Source organism: Pteropus alecto, unplaced genomic scaffold (assembly GCF_000325575.1).
Source record: "Pteropus alecto unplaced genomic scaffold, ASM32557v1 scaffold189, whole genome shotgun sequence".
Lineage (NCBI taxonomy): Eukaryota > Metazoa > Chordata > Mammalia > Chiroptera > Pteropodidae > Pteropus > Pteropus alecto.
The window spans coordinates 3,366,007-3,374,987 of record NW_006442117.1 but is presented as its reverse complement, the minus strand read 5'-3'; the positions used below and the strand labels follow the sequence as shown (position 1 = coordinate 3,374,987).

Here is an 8,981-nt window from a genome sequence, read left to right as displayed (position 1 = left end):
CCGCTGCGGACCCCGCCCAGGCCCCGCCCGGGCCGCAGGCCGGTCTCTGGCCTTCCCTGGGCGCCCAGGACGCCGGCGCTTCTCAGGTTTACTTCCTTGTCTGCCTGAGATTAGAGTCCGAGCAGGGCGGACGAGGGTCACCCGACTGCAGGCGTCCCCTTTGTGCCACACCTTTGGGTGCAGGTGCTACGGTGGGCACCTGGTTTCAGCTCAGCAGGACTTTGCCCAGCCCAGACCCCCGGCCACTTAGTCTAACCTGGACTTGCAGCCACCGCCCATTAGGCACCAATTGTGTTGTGGGTTGGTGTTCGCTAAGTTGTACGCTTCCCTGGGGAAAATGTGAGCAGTTTGGAGCACAAGTCTGAGCGTATTACATGTTCAGTGAATTCCCGACTGCTCAGTCAAGGGCCCCCACCGACTGCTGGTTTGACCTATTGCTGTTAAAACGTCAGAGAAACACAAAGATAAGCTACCTTGGACAGCTGGCTGCTTGCAGTTCTTTTTCTGTTAGGGAACACAAAGTTCTCACTTTCCTGCTTGTCTCTACTCGATTTTTATCCACGTTTCCTTTGAAAGACACGTTTTGGTGCCGCTGCTATGGGCTGTTCTCTGTAGCTTTTGTTTCTATTATTTGTTATTTAAATTAAGGAATTCATTACTCATCCCATACCCGTGAACTCGGGGTCTAATTCACTATTACTGTTCTCCTATTCGTATTCTAAGTTTGATTCACTCCAGAATCCAACTTAAATCACTGCATTTAACCCTTGAGGTAGCACTGCGTTGGACTTGTCTTTCTGTGCATTGTTTTATCTGTCCAGCTCCGTTGTAAATTGAGAAGAGCTTGTCTATCTTCTCCAATGACTGTGTGATGCTTTGCAAGAAGGAGCCATTGGAAATATTAGGTCGAAATATTAGGTTATTAAAGTGAAGAGCGACTGAATTTGCCTGTATTTAGTCCCTCTCCTTTACAAAATAAGTTGAAATAAATACTCATCTATGTTCTGTTTCTTTGGTACATGGGATTCGGGTGCAAAAGGAACTGAGTAAACGGGCCAGAAATCCAGTGCTGGTGAAGTAAATCCAGATTAAAAGATGCACCAACCCCGAGAACTTATTCTTAGAAATAACCTCTCATTGGTCCCTGTTTTATTAAGTGAGCTCAATATATTTTTGTCATTTAAAATCAACAGATACATACTGAATGGCCACCATGACAAGGCACAGCAATAAGGAATATGAGCAAACAAATGGCTTTATAGTACGGCGGTCCCCCCTTACCCGAGGAGGACATGTTCCAAGTCCCCTCTGCCCCATGGATGCCTGAAACTGCAGACAGTACCAAACCCTATATATACCGTGTTTCCTATACATACCTATGATAAATTTAAATTAGGCACACCCCAGCAAGAGATTAACAACAATCAAAACGACGACTCTAACAACATGCTGTAATAAAACCTGTGCGAGTGAAATGAGGGTGACTCGAACACAAGCATGGCTGTCACGAGATGGCCTACGTGATCTGTGCCCTGGGCGGGATCGAGCAAGATGACATGCGATTTCCTCGCGCTCCTCAGAATGCCACACAACTTAAATGTTTGTGTCTCGAATTTTCCATTTACTATATTTGGACCGCAGTTGACCGCGGGTAAGTGAAACCGCAGATAAGGGGGTCTGCTGCACTTGTCCTCACGGGACCCTTCTACATTCAGGAAAGGGGCGTAAGTATTCAAGAGCCCCTCACGTCCTCCTTGCATTATTGCAACAGCCCCCTAATTGCCATCCCTCTTTTGCCCTTGTCCCTTTGCAGTCCATTCTCGGTCAGCAGCCAGAGACATCATAAAGCATGATCCAAACACTCCTGCTAGAACCTTCCACTAGCTTTTGCTCCTACTTCGAGTAAAGATCCGAGTTCTCACAAGAACACCCCGTGCTCTGCCCCTCCCCCGACACGCTCTGACTTTCCTACCACCTTCCTCCCCGTTCCAAGCAACCACTCCGGCCTTCTCGGTATCCTATGGCAGGCTTGTCACAGTCCCACCTCAGAACCTTTGCATATGATGTGTCCTCTGCCGCCTTCAAGTCTCCCCAAATTATCAGCTCTCAGCGAGGCTCTTCCTGACCGCCGTATTTAAAATCGTGAACGCCCTCCTGGAGCGCGCACCGTCCCCATCACTCTTCCTTGCTTTATTTTTCTTGAGCACTTTCATATTCTGATTACTTTTTTGACTTCATCCTCCAGAGTATAAGCTCCATGGAGGCAGGGGGTTGTGACTGTTCTTGCTTCAATGCAGCTCACCTCACAGTAGGAGACACAGATGATGATGTGTTTGGAACAGATTAAAATTGGATGATAGAATTGGGAGCACCTGGGGGGCTCCTTTATTTGGATGCCAGAGGGAACCTTCCGAAGAGGTGAAGTTTAAGTTGCTGGTGAATTGAAGAAAGGAGGACGCCAAAGGAGGATGTTGGGGAAGAGCATTCCAGGGTGAGGGGACAGTGGACACAAAGAACCTAAGGCTCCCGAGGACTTTTAGTGTCCTCGGGAACAGGAAGGCCAGCAGCATGGCTGGAGCATATGCGATAAAGGCACGGAATTGGATGAGGCCACCGAGGCAAGTAGCTAGATGGAGGTGGCCTAGAACATAGCCCTGGGGAGCCGAGTCAAGAAAAAACAATAAAAATATGAGAAGGGGCAGCCATGGACACCCACCGAGGGCACAGAAACCAAAAGAAGTCATAAGAACAGCCGACTGTGCCAAATGCTCCGGAAGGTCAAGGAACAGAGAAGCACCCAACGGATTCAACAAGGCAGAGGTCATTTGTGACAGACCCTGAAGTGGGCTGAGAAATGAGAGGTTGACGAAGTGGTAGAAATAATGACTAAATAGTTCAAGATGTTTTGCTGTGAAGAGGAACAGAAACTATGAAAGCCAAGAAAGCAATGGGACAAAGTGAAGATTTTGATTTTGTTTCATTTTTATTTTAAAGACAGACGATACCACAGCGGTGCCTTTTAGACTTTTTTTCAGGTCAGCACAAGAGGACTGTGTTTACATTGTGACTTCTTATATCCGTACTTAAAATCATGAAACAAATTTCACAAAACAGTAATCTCATTATGCACAAAACGTCCTCTAATTTTTCATTGCAAAAGTGCAGCTTATAACCCACTAATACGTTTGAAGACCCACCAGTGGGTTTGTGACCTGACCCGAAAAACACCTGCAGTGGTGTACAGGAGCAGCTCATACCGCCTGCGAGAGCCAAGTACGCACATCGCTTCCATGTCGGCACCTTGAACTTGGCCAGGATGGAAGTATTTACACCATGGAAATACACAACTGCTACGACTTAGCCCCGCCCCAAAGCCGGATGTTATAAACATTGACCAACCCACTACCGACTGTACTCAGTGAATGATCCAGTAGAGTCGGAAAGGGTGATGCAGGAGTGGTTCTTGAGATGATTTTGCCCCAACACGGGAATACGAATTGAGAGTATTGGTTCAAAACTGTAACGTAGATGTAACAAATTATTTGCAGACAGTTGCCTTGGAGTTCCAATGATCATTTCTGGTCGGATCAATCTCTTTGTCATCTATATTGTTCTCTTTCCTCACCCTAGAAGCCACATTTATACAGCACAGTGTAGATGCAAATTTAGAAATAAAAATATTAGGTCTTATAAGCAAAATGCGAACGTATGTATTGCCCAGATTTTTGAAAAACTAATAAAATAACGTGATTTTACTCTTACGAATTGAAACTGTGTATCCTCTTGCTACTTGGCAGGGCCGATTAAACAAAAATACCTGCCTCGTTTCGTCAGCGATGTGAACCGTGTTGTTTCAAGATAGGAAAAACTTCTGGTGGTGATTTTGATTATTGCCGTGTTATTTTTGTTATTATAATTAAAACACGTTTTTGACCCTCCATTCATGAAATGGTGGTGCAAGTGCTGGGTCAATAATTGTGGAATACGAGTGACACACGATAAAACATGGTAAAGAACGTGAAATAATGGTTTTGATTTTTTTTACTGTGAATTTGGGAGCCGGAACTCTAGAGCCTTCAGCAACAATAATAAAAAAACAACATTAAAGTAAAAATTTGCCCCAACTGTTATAGATTTATGAGCTCTGAGAATACATATCCTACTTTCCATGTATTCCATGAGAAAATCAGTCTTGAATTTCTCAGGTTTTAAATTATAGTCCTCGGGAGTGCATTCTTTACAAAACCACAGCATCCATATTTCTTACACATTTATCTACTTTCCCCTTCCAAAAAAAAAAACATTATGGTTGGTGTCATGGACCTCTTCTGACTATCCTCCCCACTCCACGTGGACATATTTCCTCTTTGAATCCTCTTGTTTTGAACTAATTTCTCCTGCACCCCAATACCAGCACCTCCCATGAGCGGTTTGACCTCTTTTTTCAGCCTCTAGACCCACTGTGTTCAGATTCATCGGGCTTACCTCTTACGTTTTACAGGATCATGTCCCGAACCTAGTCTTTCCAGGTGTGAGAAACAAGCTTCTAGAACTGTGGTTTTGTCATAAAATAAAAGAATCTTGGCGGCGGGAGAGAATGAGATGCTGTTCTATTTTTTAAATAGTTTTCTTGAATAGCTTTGGCAGAATATGGTATGTTAACCAAAGAACGCCATATTGTTATTTGACATGAGAAAAATATATCTGAAACTATGTAAATCGAAAAAGTCAAAATCAAATACTTTAGAATAGAAAAAAAAGTTTAACTGTTTTCTGATATACCAAGCATGTTAGGTACTATAGATACAGTAGGTAAAAAATAAGAGCTTTCCTGGAGTTTAAATCTGGTGGGAGTAAGACTAAGTAATTACGTATATGCATTTTAAAAAGCCACAAAAGAATGGTGTTAGGAACGGTTAATGCCACCAAGATCTTTGTTCCAGCAAAGTTGCTGAGATTCATGACACCATTCAAAGGCCGTCACAGTGCTTCGCCAGCCCTCAGTGGGCACAGCACTCCTCTGCCAGCCTGTATTTGCATTGTTCGTTACAAAGTGACAAGGGAAACCTCGAGGGAAGAATTTCTGTGACAGGTTGGAGCAAGCAAGAACTCCAGGTGGTTTTAACAAATAGAAAAATGTTATCGAGTCCAAACACTTTTTTAAAAACTTTTTATTTTGGAAATTAAAATATACACAAAAGTAAGGGGTGTGATGAATCCGGATCTGCTCATGTCCGGCTCCAGCCACAGACGACGTGGCCCGTATGTACTGTTTCATCTACACCCCACCCCCACCCTTCACCACGGGCTCATTTCGAAGTAAATCTCAGATTTCATTCAATTTTTAAAAACTTCAAAACTGCTGGTTAGACCTAAAGTTTAAATAAGATGCAGGTTCAATTTTTTTTGGTCAAATGCTTTCACAGGTGGTACATCCTTCCAATTGCAAGTCATCAGGAGGCACCTGAAAGTCCAGTTTTTCTTTGTACGACAGCAAGACTGGTCAGTGGTTTCAGCTGTGGTTAGCCTGGTCCACCTATTACAAAGTTGCCATCACGTTTGATCGAATGTTTCTAGCAGCTAGTTACTGACGGTCATTGCCTAGATGCATTATTTCATTAGGAATTGATATATCTCTTCCATCATTCCTCCTGTGTTCATGAATTGGAATTCCGTAAGGAAATATTGCTCCTTTCATCAACTATCCGGCGACTCCAGGGTGAAGGTTATGCCAGAAAGGCAGGGCGCTTGACCTTTCCCATGTACTTAGGGTTTTCCCAATGAGTTGGTTTCCTAGCCCCCACAAAAGGTAGCCAATGAGTTGGTTTTAAAAAACATCATTATGAATTTATGAATATCAGTATATTTGATGTAGGGGATTTTTGATGCTTAAAATTATCCTATTTTTAACCAGAAGGAACCCTTTTAATTGGCTTCTGTGTTCTTTTGACACTAATCTTACATAGTTTCTGGTAGGACAAGATGTCCCAAGCTATCATTTTCATTACCTGCCAAACCTGGACTTAGCACTTTCTCCAATTAAACTTTTAGTGGGAAGTGGTATACAGGGACTACAATTTCGACTAGTGACGCTGGTGGCAACTCAGTTAGTTTCTAGACTTCCTCAGCAGGTGGAGCCAGGGAAAAATTTTTTTAAATATCTGAATTTATACTTATTTCTTTGCATTCGATTTAGGGTTACAGTGTTTTCATTTAGCTTTTTAAATTTTACATTTACACCTCATTTTTCTTATGAAAATCTTGCTTTCTAACAACAGTAACAATTACTTATTTGCTTTATCCTGTTATATATAAGTTTCAGGATTAAAAAAAAATAAACATTACCATAACAGTATGATTACAAAAGAAAACCAAGTTTTCTTTGCAGTTTTTTTCTGTCCCGAGGCTGGCTATATACCACAAGATATATAATCAAATGTCTGTTTTAAAGCAATATGACAATACTCCAAAGCGATCTATAGATTCACTACAATCACTATCAAAATCTCAACAGCACATTTAACAAAAATAGAAAAAAAATTCTAAAATTCATACGGAATCTCATGGGACCCTGATTAACCAAAACAATCTTGAAAAAGAACAAAAGAGTTGGAAGTCTCACACTTCCTGATTTTAAAACATATTACAAGGTGAGTAAGCAAAATAGTGTGGTACCGGCACACACAGACAGACATCTAGACCAACAGAACAGAAAAGAGCTCTCAATGCGCCCTTATGTCAAATCGTCAACAAGCGTGACAACACCTCAATGCGGGAAAGATGGTCTCTTCAGCAAACGATGCTGGGGAAAAAATGGATGTCCACATGCAAAAGAATGAAGCTGGACCCTTACCTTACACCACATGTAAAAATTAACCCAAAATGGGCTACAGAGCTAAACATAAAACTATAGTATTTCCAAAAGAAAGCATAGAGGGAGAACTTCATACTGGATGTTGGCAATGATTTCTTAGCTACGACGACAAAAGCACAGATAACAAATTAAAAAATAGTCTAATAGGCCTACGCCTAACCTAAAAATTCTGTACATAACGAACTCCATCAACAGAGTGAAAGGGGAACCTACAGAATGGGAGTAAACATTTGCAAATCATATATCTGACAAGGGATTACTATCCAGAATATACAAAGAACCACTATAACTCAATAGCAAACATGTATGTCCTTGTGCACCAGATGCGCACTGAGCATTATTTATGGAATTGTAAAATGGTGTAGCCACTGTGGAAAACAGTGTGGAAGTTCTTCAAAAAATTAATAATTGAATTACCAGTAGTCTGCTCCCACTTCTGGGTATACAACTAGAGGAAATGAAGGCGGAATCTTGAAGAGATTTCTACACCTGTGTTCACAGGAACATTTTTCACAATAGCCTAGAGATGAAAACACCCCAAATGTCCACTGACAGATGAATGGATAAATAAAATGTGATATATACATATAATGGAATATTATTCAGCCTTATAAAGGAAGGAACTACTGTCACACACCACAATGTGGATGAATCTTGAGGACAGTATGCTAAGTGAAATAAGCAGTTACAAAAGAACAAATACTGTCTGATGTCACTTACATGAGGCATCTCATGTACTCGAATTCATAGACAGCCCCGTGGGCTGGGGGAGGGGAAATAGGGAGCTGTGTGATGAGCACAGAGCCCCAGTTTTGAAAGATGAGAACGTTCTGGAGATTTGTTGCACGACAACGTGAGTGTACTCGTCAGTGAACTAGACACGGGAGCAACCCATGTGTGTGGTCATTCTCCCGAGTCCACGGGCTCCTGAGGGTAGGCGGTGCTGCTCCCCTCTCCGTCCCCCGTGTCCAGGGCACATTCTAGAAACTCACTAGGTTCCTGACTGATGACTGACCGACAGAACACACGAATCAATGGCTGTAATGGAATCTACACAAAAGCAGCAATTAGAGACAGTGGTTGACTTCAGCCTTTAATTTGGTAGCACCTGTGATTATAGACAAAAATAATCTTTATTTCTAGGAAAAATATAAAACCATACAGAAGAACAAAATGAAGGCAGTTTAAAATATAACATTAAGATCTATAAACAGAGTATCACAAAAATTCAGTAGTTTAAAAGCATTGCCTTTATCACCTGAATGTCACCCATAAGGCTGCTGAGGAAAATGGTCACTAGCTGTCACATACAACAAGGAGCATGGCTGGCTTGGGAAGTCATAAGAAGCTACCCTCTTGCATTTCCAAGAGGGTTGGTAAACTCAGTCATTTCATTTCAAGCTACACAGTCGACCGCTTTGGTCTCTTCAGTTCCACTGTGGGGTTGATTCCCAGGAGGCATCGTCGGCTAAACAGGCCCCCCTGGGGCTGTGGGTCTTCTTCTAGGTGGTGAGTGCCGCCAGGTAGGGCACCCGCTCACCTGGAGCTCGGCACGTGGCTTAGCGTCATGGCCACGATGCTCTCTAGACACAAGGGAAGCGAGATGCCTTCGTCCATTCGAGCCACGTGCGCAGGGTTCAGAAGGTGGGGCTCGAAGTCCCAAGTGGGAAATCAGAGAGCACGTGAGAGAGCATGTCTCACCCATTCTTCGGGTGCACGTCGTTAGGCATGTCGCAGTCACAAAGGTAGAAAAAAGTTTTAACGTTATTAGGCCCCAAGTGTCATTAAATAGGAAAGATAATCCCACGGGTCGCTTGTGTGCGTGTAAGTGGACAAAGGGAGATGTCAGCCTGCAGCCAGGAGAGAAGGCCTGAGGCGCACAGAGGAAATCGGATTCGAGGAATGAGTGAATGGCTCTGAAACGAGCACCACGAAGCGCAGAAACACGGACCCGAGGGAGAGGAAAATTATAGAACAGGGAGGGCAAAAGTGGAAAAGTGTCATAAGGAAAACAGTCTTGGCTCAAAACTAAAGGAAACGTATTTATTTATCTAAAAAAAAAAAAAAGGGAAAGAAAATCTGCTAGACCTTAGCTATTAATATTGTA

The 8,981-nt window shown here is 42.8% G+C and overlaps 1 long non-coding RNA gene across 1 annotated transcript; it reads left to right on the top strand.

Annotated features, from left to right (window-relative positions):
• On the top strand, positions 1 to 3,771 carry LOC112470026. Its single transcript, XR_003042811.1, has 2 exons — positions 1 to 86; positions 1,194 to 3,771. It is a non-coding gene; the product is annotated as an uncharacterized LOC112470026 (long non-coding RNA).
• The last annotated feature ends 5,210 nt before the right edge of the window (positions 3,772 to 8,981 follow it).